This window comes from Myotis daubentonii, chromosome 13 (genome assembly GCF_963259705.1).
Source record: "Myotis daubentonii chromosome 13, mMyoDau2.1, whole genome shotgun sequence".
NCBI lineage: Eukaryota > Metazoa > Chordata > Mammalia > Chiroptera > Vespertilionidae > Myotis > Myotis daubentonii.
In genome coordinates this window covers 33,374,343-33,388,157 of record NC_081852.1, presented here as the reverse complement: position 1 = coordinate 33,388,157, position 13,815 = coordinate 33,374,343, and the positions used below count along the sequence as shown (strand labels likewise).

The window sequence follows — 13,815 nt, the reverse complement described above, 5'->3', positions numbered from 1 at the left end:
CATTTAATAAGCAATTGTTGGCACTGAACAGGTCACTGCTGAGTTGGGAATGTAAATATGAAAAATATAAGTATAGTAGCAGAATTTCTAATAAAGGAGATGCTTTCTGGAATATAATGCATTATGGATTCCTAAATCTATGTTAATATGATGAAATGACAAACCACAATTTCTTATGATTTATTCTTTACTATGTGACTTTAGAGTTTTCTTCCCTTCAGCATGTCTATTACTAAGTCAACAATTCTTATTACTTTAAAACAATGAGAATAAAATAAAATGTGGAATGGCAGTCCCTGATATTATTTTACCGCTACAACAGCACTTTTACAGTTTATAACTACTGCAATTATGTTTGCAAACTCTCCCAAGGTTAACTATGTAAAGATATTCATATTGCTATGTACCATAATTGGAGTTGTTTAATATGCATTTTGCTCATCTAACTTAGAAATGTAACATCAAAAACTTGGTCCTTAAACTATCTGCCTTTGTAGATCTTACCTTCAGATATAATGTCAATTTTGATGTAAAAAGTAATATTTAATCTCCTTTTTATAAGTGAATTGCATAATATTAATTATTTGATTACACTGTTCATTTTTTAAATGAGAATGAAGTGTCTAAGAAATGGATGACAAATGCATGCTAAAAGCAGTTTATAAATTATATACAAAAGTTTAAAGGGTTTCAAAAATATCCTACTTTCAGAGCAAGTCGGGGGCGGGGGAAGATTAACTGGGGAATTTGTATGCACATGTGCTTAGCCCATGGACACAGACAACAGTGTGGTGAAGGCCTCGGTGGGGCAGATGGATGGTAGAAGGAGGTCAATGGGGCAAAAGCATACAGGGGACATCTATAATATTTTCAACAATAAAGATAAATTTTAAAATCTATCCAACATAAAGATGGAAAGAGAAAAAATACAGCTCTAGCTAGTTTGGCTCAGTGGATAGAGCGTTGGCCTGCAGACTGAAGGGTCCCGGTTTTGATTCCAGTCAAGGGCACATGCCGGGGTTGAGGGCTCGATCCCCAGTGAGGGGCAGGCAGGAGGCAGCCGATCAATGATTCTCTCTCATCATTGATGTTTCCATCTCTCTCTCCTTCTCCTTTTCTCTCTGAAATGAATCCTATATAATAAAGAGCTAATATGTTAACGGTCATCACACCATCATGCCATAATGACTGATCAGCAGGAGGCTGCATGCGCAGCGAGGCCCGCAGTGGCCAGGAGAGGAGGCGGGAGGCAGGAGGTGGGGAACCTCCTTGCAGCTGTGGGAGGTGGGAGGCAGGGCATCACCTTGCAGCAGCGGGAGACGGGAGGCGGGGCACCTCCTTGCATGATTTCAATTGCACACTGAGCCTCTAGTAAAAATATATTTAAAAATCCATTACACAAGAATTTAAATGATCAAACATGAAAATCTATACTATATCTCTTAAGATAGTCTCTTTGTGACTGTTACATAGATAACTATATATGATGCGTGGTACAGTCCTTCACTTTACAAGGATATATTTTTTTAATATTTACATTTAACTTTTTAGGGAATATGTCTAAGGATTTCACAATCATTGTGTGATAACCAACATTAGTGTCAAAAGACTAAACAATGTGGTTCTAGGTAAGAGGCAATTAAAATTTTTCCCACTTTAGTTACATTCAAGTATTCTTTTTTTGCGAGCTGAGTCATACCATGTCTTTATTTGCTAGAACTGACCCTTATGCAGGAACCAACAGTATAGCATATAATTTAAAATGAGTCAATCTACAATTTTCATTTTCCCCTCATGGAGTGGATGAGTCATTCAGGTAAATAACAGCCAAGCAGACTCAACATAGATATATTTGGTTGAATTATCAGATTATGAACTTTCTTATTTTCTCTTATACTAGGTGCTGTAATGGTGTGAGCTCAAAGCTACTGATAGAAGATATATAAAGATTTTGAGAAGAGATCCAACTAGTAGAGAAAGCAAGTGAAGACATGCATCTGAAAGTTATATGTGAGCCTTAAATCCTTCTAGTAAACCATATCTACGTTTTTGGGTTTTCAGTTACATAGAATGATATGTTTCTTTCTTTTTCCCTTTCAATAAACTTGATTAGGCAGAGAGAGAGAGAGAGTTGATCCAAGGGAGAACCTGAATAAATAGAATGAGAAAAGTTTGGAATATTTTAGCAAGACAGTGACATGATGAAATGGATAACATTATAGAGAAAAGATGGAGGTGGTATAAAGGGAAACAGAGGGACAGCAAGTGATGAAATGGAAAACAGATGAGTTGGGTATTAGGTGGGAAATGATGATAACATAAAGGAAAGGATGGAAGAAGGGTTAGATTCTAATTTTACTAACATGGTAGAATTGACAGAAACATTGTGGTATTTGATACGACATGAGCCTAAAGGGTGAGAGAGAACTAGAAGTTTGATAAATAGGTTTTAAGCTTGAGCAATTTGATGTTGGTTGTCATTAGTCCCTGAAATAAGAATACATTACAGGAAAGAAGGAGAGGCTGGGAAGAAGGGGTGGGGAAAAAAATCATGAACTCAGTCACAGGATTAATGGATTTGAAATACCCATAACATATCCAAATGAAAGTTCCAAGGGGCAGGTGGTTTTGCAGATCTGAGCTTTGGAATGGAATGTTTAGATGTCAGAGATATCATTTTAGCTGTCATCTGCAGAAATAAATTGGTTATGAATTTAACTGTAAATGAAATAAATCAGAAGTAATATAAAATGAAAGAAGAGAAGGAAGGAGGTGGGTATAACTGAGCACATTAACATGTATGACATACACAGAGGAAGATCAGCCTGAAAATGAACCTGAAATTTGTCTTGAGAAATAAGATGTAAAAAGCAAAGATAACAATAAAACAAAAGAGAAATCTGTGCCATAAAAATTAAGAGAAGAGAGAGGTTCAAAGATTAAGGCATAGTCAACAATACTGAATAAAGCAGAAAGTAAGACAAGGCCTGAAATCTTCTATTGAATTCAGCAGGAAGGAGGTCAGTAGTGCTATTGGTATTTGGCATTTCAGGTAAGTAGTTGGTGATATTGGTATTTGGTATTTCAGATAAGAAGTAAGGGTGGGAGCCGGATTGCAATGGAAACAGTGAAACTGCTTTAATAAATCACTTAATGGGTCATTGAATTTGAATACAAAATTACTAATCTAATTCTTTGTAGAATCAAGGACCGCTGGAAACCAGGTCATTCCCTATATGAGACGTCCAAAAAAGAATATCACTTTCCATAAAAGAAAGATCCTAACTATACAGGAAAGGAGGCAACATTGAGCACTGTGGCTGACTCTTCTTACATGATAAATAAGCACCTCTAACATAGTGGGTGGCTTCAAAAATATTCTTAACCTAAAATTGAATTCACAATCAAGATATTTCATAATATTTACAATAATCTCTTTGATATGATCGCCCCCAAAACAAAACACCCTAAGATATACTCTTTGTGTGAATGTAGTACTTTATCGCAAAATCTTGTTTCTATTTTGTCCCTTGTTAAATCCCTACCCTTTGATTTGCTGAAAAACTGCAGGATATAGAATTTCCTGATGAGCTATGTAACAGCTTATTCCTCCTTCCTGCTATGTCTCCAACATTCATATTTGTCATTAAATTGCACTGCAGCAGAAGTGAGTGTGATAGTAAGCCTAGCTTGAGGTGTGTGTGTGTGTATGTGTGTGTGTGCCTGTGTGTGTGTGCACACACATGATTGCTTGCTTTAAGCAAAAGATAAAGGCTTGAGGTGATTTAATTGCTGCAAATATAATTCAGTTACAAGAAACAAGCATATACTTAATACGTTAAAAATCAAATCTTTCCAAAGGAGCAATGATTATAATCACCATTTTACAGAGAGCAATTGCTATATTTCTGATACACTGCCATTATGAAGATATGCAATGAATGTTTTAATTTTAGTGCATGTTTAAATATAACTAGTTTACAAACCAAAACCAAGTTTTCTTACTTTTATTTTGAAGTATAAATTTGTGACATTAAGATATAGGATGATCAAAAGTACTTAGCTGTTATCTTCCAGAAACTCAGCTCAGTAGAGGAAGCAGAAGAAATATTAAGCCACGAGGACAAAGTAGTGGCAAAATAAAATGTGTTAATTTCAAGAAGCTTGTCGATGTTTGAAAGTGGAAGACCAGTAACGTATTTAGCTGACTACAGAAAACTACATAGCATATGGCAAAAGTGGGGAGACAGTGGTAATATAAAGCCTATGGACTCAGCAGAATATGTGAAAAGCTTAGCAAATCGAATTACGTACCATGAGAAGCAGGGGAGGGACATGATGTTAGCTGAGATCCCTTAAAACAGGATATTGATTTAATTATCAGGATTCCCTCTCCCAGTGCTGAGAAACCTTCCCTTAAACTTTCTCCTGCTCCAGAGCTTAGCCATTTTCACAGATTCCCCCAGATTTTGGGTCACTGAATACAAGGCCACTTCTGGCACAGTTTGAATACAGCACAGTAAAGCCACCTACACAAACGACTACCAAAGAGCATTTCAGAGCCTCGTCATCTGGGACACATAAATGCTAGAAATCTTCTCTGCTTTAGCATTTTATCATTCACACATTTCCCACTGATATTACCATCATTGGGAAAAATTATCTGCCACCATGTTAAAGTGTAGCCTTGTTATCTAAAGCTCTGCTGAATTTTATTCTATTCTTAACCTTGATATATGAATGTAAATAGAAATTCATATAATGTATGCTATTCAGAACTCAGTATATCTTGAGTGAAATTTTTTCAATAATCCTTGTAAAGATCCCTAAAATTCTTGCTGCCCTTTTCTGCAAAATATTAGCAAATCTATGTAACACTACCTCCAAAACAGAGCATTCTATCCCATGCTAATAGCATGAGGTAAAAAGTAAGGTTTTTTAACAGACTGTCAACACCTATTAGATGAAGGGACTCATGCAAAGATATTCAGAAATAAAATTAATGAGGTAGGGGAAAACTGCTCTACATCATCTATTTTGCACAGGTTAAATGACTGACATATTGAAAAGTACTATGCTCAGCCTGCATGGCTCAGTGGTTGAGTGCCAACCTATGAACCAGGAAGTCATGATTTGATTCCCAGTCAGGGCACATGCCCAGGCTGTGGGCTTGATCCCCAGTGTGGGGCGTGCAGGAGGCAGCCAATCAATGATTAGCTCTCATCAGTGATGTTTCTATCTCTCTCTCCCTCTCCCTTCTTCTTTGAAATCAGTAAATATATGAAAAGTACCATGAAACATTTCTGGCACAGAGTAGATGCTCAATATTTATTCTTTTCTTTATTCATTTATCAAACTAATTTAACAACACATCAAAGACAGAAGAAAATAGCATTTGAATCAAACTCTTGCATACATTTTTAGACTGTTTTCCTCTAAATATAGCCATGTGTAAGGAATATATTTAGTGAAGAGAACTTAGTATTTAAAAATTAAAAAAAGAAATAATATATATACATATATGTATATATATAATATTGAACACTTCAATTATTTTTTTGACAATGTGCTTTACTTTCTCATACTCTACCTTATAGCTACAAATAGCTTTAGTGCTTTTATAATCTACACTAGAGGTCCGGTGCATGAATTTGTGCACCAATGGGGTCTCTTGGCCTGGTCTGTGGAATCGGGCCAAAATTGGCTCTCCGACATCCCCCAAGGGGTCCCAGATTGTGAGAAGGCTCAGGCAAGGCCAAGGGACCTCACCAGTGCATGATCGGGGTTGAGGAGTTGAGGAGGGACGCGGGAGGTTGGCCAGCCAGGGAGGGGCACGTGAGGACTCCAGGGAGTGTCTGGCCCATCTTGCTCAGTCCCAATCTGCTGGACCCCAGCAGCAAGCTAACCTACCAGTCAGAGTGTCTGCCCCCTGGTGGTCAGTGCACATCATAGCGACTGGTTGACCAGTTGATTGTCTGTCCCCTGGTGGTCAGTCCACATTATAGCAAGCGGTTGAGTGGCCTTAGCATATCATTAGCATATTACACTTCGGTTGTTTGAAAGGCTGACCAGATGACTGGACACAGCATATTAGGCTTTTATTACATAGGATTTTCATTTATGAACCATACATATTCTTTTTCTTTTAATATTTTCTTATTGATTTCAGAGAGGGAGGGAGAGGGAGAGAGAGAGAGAAACATCAATGATGAGAGATAATCACTGATGGGCTGTCTCCTGCATGCCCCCAACTGTGGATTAAGCCCACAACCCAGGCATGTGCCCTTGACCGGAATTGAAACCTGGACTCGTCAGTCCTCACTCTATCCACTGAGCCAAACTGGCTAGGGCTACATATTCTTCCTTAGGCTCTTTTAAGCCATCCCCTCTTGAAATTCATAATAGTAAGCTCATGTTTATCTCACTTTTCCAAATCCCTTATCTCACACCTTTTTCTAACTTAATTGTTCTAATTTCTCCTAGGCCATCTTTGCTCCTCTTCTTACAATCATTCACTTTTTCCACATCCTGGCCACCTCTCTCTTCTACAAATAGTCCCTGTAGTAAGTAAGTAAATATGACTAAAAGTCACCAACAGGAAAGACAAATTTTCCTGGTCACAACTATTGCTTTAATTGTTCTTAAGAAAGGGGACGGATAGCAGGAAGACTTCTGCAAATCGATACCACCGTTCTCTCCAGAGCAGACAGGAGGAAACTGACTGTTTTATTTAATATTTCATATTAAAATGCCACAAAATCATTTCAGCTTTTCCTTACTTCACAGAAACTAATATTCAGAGCAAATATACATTCATTGATTAAATATTTATTGAGCACTTACTAAATTCTGGACACTGAGAGAGCTAGTGAAACTACTAAAATATGCTGTGCAAAGCCCCAAATGAAATATACTCTTTCATTTAATTCAGAGAGTATGGCTGTGAGATAGAAAATAATACCTGAGTTTTATAGGTGAAACAACTACAGCTTATGAATGCTAAATCATTTACTATATTCTATGTGGAATAAGGGCTGAGACAAGGATTTGACCTGAGCTCTCACTCAGAAACTTCTGCTGCTGGAATTCCACCTAAGTGATGACGAAAATGATGATAAATATTGGTCCCTGTTTACTGAGATATTTCTTGGTTCTGAGCCCTGTGCTAGAGAGCTGTGTAGATGGGAATTAATCCATTGTTAAACTGTTACAGACAGAAACTGGGCTGAGATGCTAGATAACAAGTTCATCACTAGTAAGGGACTAGAGCAGAACTGAAGTTCAGTTCCCTCTGTTCTCCTCTCATCTTCTCACACACGCTCTGTATCTCATTTCTCCTCTGGGTCACAGGATCTCTCCTCCTCTGTCTTTCTACCTGATTACCTGATTCTCTTTCTGGCATGTCTGTCTTTCTCAGTCACCCTTTCTGAATGCTGTCTTTAGTCTTTTTGTCTCTGTTCCCCTTTCCCCATCTATATATCTTGTTCAACCATTTGTCTTTCTGCCAGTTTGAGGGTTTTTTTGTTCATTTCTGTCTATCTGACTCTGACTTGACTCTTCTTTCTCTGTGTGTGTATGTCAGTTTCTCTCTCAGCCTTCGTTCTTTTTTAGCTCATCTTTTACTCTGTCTCTAACTTTATTTCTCTCTCTTGTTGTGAGTCTCTCTGATTCTCCCATTATTCACATAGTCTGTGTCTCTCTATCTATCTCTGTCACCTCTCTGTGTCTCTGCCTCTCAGACAGTGACTTAAGGTTCTAAAGAAATAGCAACCGCTGATCCCATTTTAATGAACCTTCTCTGGATTCCAGTGGTGTGCTGCAAAGTTGAAGAAATCAGTCCCTTAAATGATAAAGCAAAAAGGAAAGTCACTGTCCTTGGGTAAACAATTTGCATTTCCATAAGGATCCAGTGATGCAGAATCAGAAAAGGCTCATTCTGACACCTCCATGAAAACCACAGGGAGAGCATTCATTAGCTAGGTTCGCGTTTGAATGATGCACTCTATTGCACACACTGTCTTCCCCCCGTTCAGGAAACGGTGCCTAATTCTGTCTGAAACCCGTCCTTTCACTGAGCATTAGAATGAATGACTTTTCAAAGTAATGGGAACTACACATCTGCCATGGCCTGAGAATGTTTACACTCTAAAAGCCACAGAGAAGTTACACCTCCTGTCAATTTCATATCCATCAAGGAACACAATAAACAAGTTTTGAATTTTTCCATTTACCAGGTCAAAGGGAAGAAGTGCTTTATATGCTTTAGCTTCTTGAAGTAATGACTGCTTTTGCCTTTTACATTTATGGCTTCAATAGCCATGATCTGATATTTAAGGTTGAGTGCAACCTTTAAACAACTTGTGAGATAAAAGGAAATTGGTCCATGACCCTGCTCAGGTAGAAACTTTTACTGTTTAGATTGGAAATCATCTTCTTATTGTTACTTTTTGCTGATAGAAAACACACACACATAGAAATCATCTTGAGAATTAACTGCTAGAATACCAGAATGATTAATTGTACATTAGATTATTTAGCAATTTACAGGTTTCTTATTCATTATCTTGGCTGATCCTTACAAAAACTCTGGTAGGTTGAGGGCACTGAGGCAAAAATGCTTAGGGAATGTGCCAAATTTCCCAAGGTAAATAATTGTTGTCTATACCAGAATTTCAGGTTTCTTTGCTCCTTACTTCAATGAATAAAGTGTGTGTGTGCGTACCTTATGCGATAATGTGTGACTTATTTGCAGACTGAGACCAAGTCATACTCATCTTCAGAGTCCTGTAAATCTGGCACTTTGATTTATACATTACTGTTGGTAGGTCATGCTATTCCAGTGCTAGGTCATGCTATTCATACTCATGTTCAAAATTACCTTCTTACCTCCCTCCCCCTCATTCTTATGTGCAAGAAAGTATGCTTGCATTTGGACTTTCTGGGCATATTCCATGGTCCTGTCACTATTTCAATCTAAGTGACTCTAATATTCAAGTTAACTGGAAGTTACATATTCGTTTCTGAGTGTTTGAAATTTGTACAGAGACTAGAGGACATAATCTTGCCATACATTGTGCATAGTAGTTATTTCTTTCACTCAAAATTAACTGTTAGCCTTAATGAATACCTATAATTCCGTCCAATATCTCCTCATGCGATCCAATGATATTTGAGCATAAAACTATTATGTAAAGCCCCCTATGTCATAATCACTTTGAATCTACCATCTACTATATTGTAAAGTAATAAATAAAAATCCCATCACAAAACAAACATATCTATATCCAAACTAAAACTTTAGTTGAGAGTAACCGAAACCTTTTTAGAAAGCTGGCCCCATCAAGTAAAACTGTCATTTATAATAAATACTATAATTGTAAGCCTTCCATATATATGAGAGAGACATAGGTTGACAAAATAGTTCAAAAACATGAGGGATGCAGAAGTAAGAACAACTCTTTAAAAAAAAGTAGACAAGAAATAAAAATGGCTGTTACCAAAACCTACTCTTAACATGGAGTCAAAGCAAAATTAAACTTTTAGATGATAAATACACCCAGTTGATTTAGAAGCAATCTCTTGCTGAGGATCATTTTTCTGCCAACTTGAATCTATTCATAAGTTGGAATCCTTGGTAAAACTTAAAACCATATATTTATCCCCACTGTTAAGGCTACAATAAAATGTAAATCTATACAGGGGCTTCCGTGCTAAAACAGTTAAGATAACAGCTGCTTTATGAGAGAAGTTTTATATTATTTTAAACCCTGTAAATAGAAAATAAAGTTCTTATTGTCTGTAATTACACCTGTGCATTTACAAGGGATAGTATGCTCTTCTACCCTTGAAGACATTCACATTTAGGGGATTACTTTATTATTATTTTGTTTATTTTATTTTTTTACTTTTACAATAAAGGCTAATAATTTATTCAGGAGGTAAAAAGCGCCCATGATAAAATGATTCCAGAAAGGTGCAATTAATTGGTCAACATATATTTGCCTGGCACACATTTTGTGATCAAAGAAAAATAACTATTTCCTTTGACAAGAAAATAATAATTACCTTTTGTATTTAACTTCAAACTTAGGCTATGTACCAAAATACTGGAGAATTTTTACAAATGACTTCAGCGTATATCTCCTTCTGCCTAGAAAGTTGGGTGATAAAAAGGCAAAATGCCTACTACACAAAATTTAAATGTGGAAAGACTAAGAAAGTAGATAATGGGCACTTAACTGGAACTCTAAGTTTTTTTCTTCTTAGAATTATAATTATTAGTGTTTTGGGGACTGCTCTTATAGTTCAGAGACTCAATAAGCTAATCAAATAATATCATTAATATTATTATTCCAAAACCTCTCTTAGAAAATGAAATATTTTATTTAAACCGCTTTATGAAAAATACTCAAAACTTTACTTCATAATATTTTAGACAAGTAGCTCAAAAACACCAGGGATGCAAAACTAAGAACAACTATCAGTAATTTAGTACACACCCTGATCAATTCAGGTCTGTTAATGAATGGTTAATGCTTAAGGGCCATTTTTGTGGCAGTGAGGGGATTCACATTCCATGTTCAGTTGTTATTGCATCAGCTGAGAAGTGAGGATGTCCCCAGTCTGCGCAACTGGGTACACATTAAATTGCTCTTTTATTTCATAGGAAAGCGAGCCCACAGTCATGGGGATTAAGTTGCTGAAATTTGAAGACTCACATGTACCGATAAATGCACACACACCAACAACTACAGAAAACTAAAGAAACTTACAGAAGAGTCAAGTTGCAGTAAAAAATAAGTTCACAAGAACCTGTATAAAAATATTCAAATGTGCTGTGAAAGCTATAGCAAGCATTTTATGCTTCTTCCACACATTATTTGCTTCTCTGATGTTAAGCAACACAATGACTCTACCCCTTAAGTATTTGGTTACTACGTTTGACAATTAGCTCTATTTGTGAAAGCCAATGAGCAAGGACTTGGAGTTAACCTTACATGAGGCCGTCATACTATCCTCTAGTTAACAATGGCTGTCTGCATACATGCTACTAGTCCATGCCATCGGTGGCCACCTGTGCGTATGAGAGATATGCATTAGAGAAGCAGCAGATGGGGCCTGAAACTTGTTACTCAGGGCCCTCCTTCCCTATAACAAAGTGTGTTTTTAAAGTGAAGGCTACACCACAAAGTGGAAAAGTTGCTAGTTCTAGATGGTATTAACTTTGTATTATAAGGATAAATCCATCTGGATTTGCTTTCTAACTGCTCCCAGACACTTTCATAAAGGAGCAGATTTTCTAATACACTAAAACATCTGTTGTGAAAACCTCAGGATACTCTATATTATAACAAAACCCAACAGAAAACGCTGTTCATTGTGAGGCAGAGTTAGCCACCTTAACCTATCCACTGACTACACCCTCCAGCAACTGCCATGCACACACACATTTGCACACACAAAAAATAACATAGCATGCCAATACCTCTGCCTTTTTTCCCCCATATTTTTTGAGAGAGAGAGCGAGAGCGAGAGCGAGAGCGAGAGCGAGAGCGAGAGAGAGAGAGAGAGAGAGAGAAGAGAGAGAGAAGCAAAGAAAGTGGTTGAAGAGTGACATTAAAAACAAAACACCACACAGAGTTATCATTTAAAAGTGTGTGTCTAAGTATTACACTGACACCTCAAAAAATTACAAGACCACACAGTAATTAGAAAACTGAGAGGACAAGGAGTGGTGCTGGTTCTTCCAGAAGATAATTACTCACACATCATCACCACTCTGTTCTTTGAATGAGCATGACAGAAAGTGATATCATGACAGAGACCAATTGCCCCGAAACAAGCTCTTAACTTTCTCTGTACTTTGCTGCTGCCTTACATGTGAAAGAGTAAGAAAATGAAGCAGAAGGGAGGGGGAGAAAGAACTTACTTGCCGGTTTAAAGTTTCATCTTTAGCCCATGTGAGATTATGCAGCAAGTTTTCTTGCCAAGGCTGCCTCCTGCACATCCCTTCCGAAACAACCCGTGTTCATCACCTAGGTCCAAGGCTATTCGTTCACACGTTACACTTCTTGATTCTGTGAGGCATTAATATCCAGTCTTGTATCATCAGGAAAATGTTAGAGGAGAAAAAAAAATCACCTCAACATAATCAACCCAGGAGGCATACTATCTTTCTTTCTCCCCGTTCTGAGAGGTATGCCAACTGCCTTAGTTATCACAAGCAACTAACTGGAAGCTGCTAGCAGGAATCTGTCTGCCCTCTATCTGTCGCTATTAGCTCAGCATGTCGATTCACTGGCGCTGAAGCAACAGCAATTAGCTGTCCTGCTTCTCACAGCACATACAGGAGAGAGCTGAGTGTGCTAAACCACACAGTGACGGCTGAGCTCTTTGCAGCAATTAGTAGCAGGTGCTACAGCCCCAAAGACAAACTGATGCCCACTGATCACTGCCCTTGGCTGCCTTATGGGTACGGTGTCCTGTCAGCCTGTCTGGTGATCCTCTGCTCTCTTTTGTGTGGTTGTTTTGACTGTTTTACTTCACCAGTTCTAAGAAGTTTAGCGGTTTACACTCAAGGACAATATTAGTGACAAGTCAAAATAATCCCTTAAGCTCCTCCCTTCATGCTCCCTCTACGTAGCCTTCTTTCTGTCTCTCCCTCTCAGTCCACCCTCTTCTATCAAGCCCTATATATCCCCAAATTTTTGGAGCATGAGGAAACTGCATACATTCTACAGGAGTTAAAAAAAATAGACTTTTTAGGTCTTTTTTATTATTAGTCCTTACTGAGCATATTTTTCCCCCATTGCTTTTATTTAGAAAGAGTGGAAGGGAGGGGTTGAGAGAGAAAAAAGGGAGACATAGAAACATCAGTGTGAGAGAGACACATCAATTGGTTGCCTCCTGCACACGACCCAACCATGGGACCGGGGATTGAATATGCAATTCAGGTACATGTCCTTGGCTGGGAATCAAACCCAAGACCATTCAGTCCATGGGCCGATGCTGGCCAGGGCTTTTAGGCCTTTATGGGCGCATATGACTTAGGGCATAATGGAGAAACATACTATAAAAAAAGTTATACTGTAGTTTTTAAATATTGTGATACATAGGATCCTCCCAATAAAGTTCTGAAAATGGCCAGGTAAACTGGTGAAAAAAAGGCTTTCTGATGTCTAAATCAGGTACACATTGTCTAAGGAATCCCCCATGCCTAGGATTTATTCAGGTCCTTATCAGATTTTGTCCACACATTCATCTGAGCATCTGAGATAGAAGAATCTGAAAATGAAAACAATTTCAGAGTGTTATTATCATAGTGTTTGTGACAGAGCAGATATCCTGAGGTTAGTTAGAAATGACAAGGTGAAGAATACACAGACAAAGCCCCCATAGCACATGTTTTCTTCATGGACAAAGTGGGTTATTTATCATGATGATACACTCATCTCATTCAAGAAGAAATAGCACAGAATGCCTCTGGAGTGTTGCCATATTTATACACATACATTCCCAGAAAGTAACATCTCACTTAATACAAAATTAATTTATCTTGCAAGCTCAGTTTTCCAGAGGAAAGGGAAAATTCTGAAGAATGTAGAAATAATCTGAGGTCGGCCAAATGTGTCACAAATGTCAAGCAGTGAGATGTGTATGAGCTAATCATAGATAAATGATAGGTGAAGTCCTAGAGCCCTTCAGCAGATCCTACTTGCTCTAGTTTTATAGATGACTCAAAGATACTGAATAATTTGCTTTCTTCAAAACCCAAACGAGGGGAGGGGAGGGAGAAGGGGAGGAAGCAGTGGTGAG

At 37.8% G+C, this 13,815-nt stretch overlaps 1 protein-coding gene across 2 annotated transcripts in view; it reads right to left on the bottom strand.

The window, feature by feature from the left end:
* The window catches only part of PCDH15 (protocadherin related 15), a 681,342-nt gene extending 668,852 nt beyond the window's left edge, over positions 1 to 12,490 (bottom strand). For both annotated transcript variants that reach the window (XM_059662693.1, XM_059662692.1), the window contains exon 1: positions 11,930 to 12,490. The gene's annotated coding sequence lies outside the window, so the exon portion shown is untranslated. The remainder of the gene's footprint in view (positions 1 to 11,929) is intronic.
* Between the last annotated feature and the right edge of the window lie 1,325 nt (positions 12,491 to 13,815).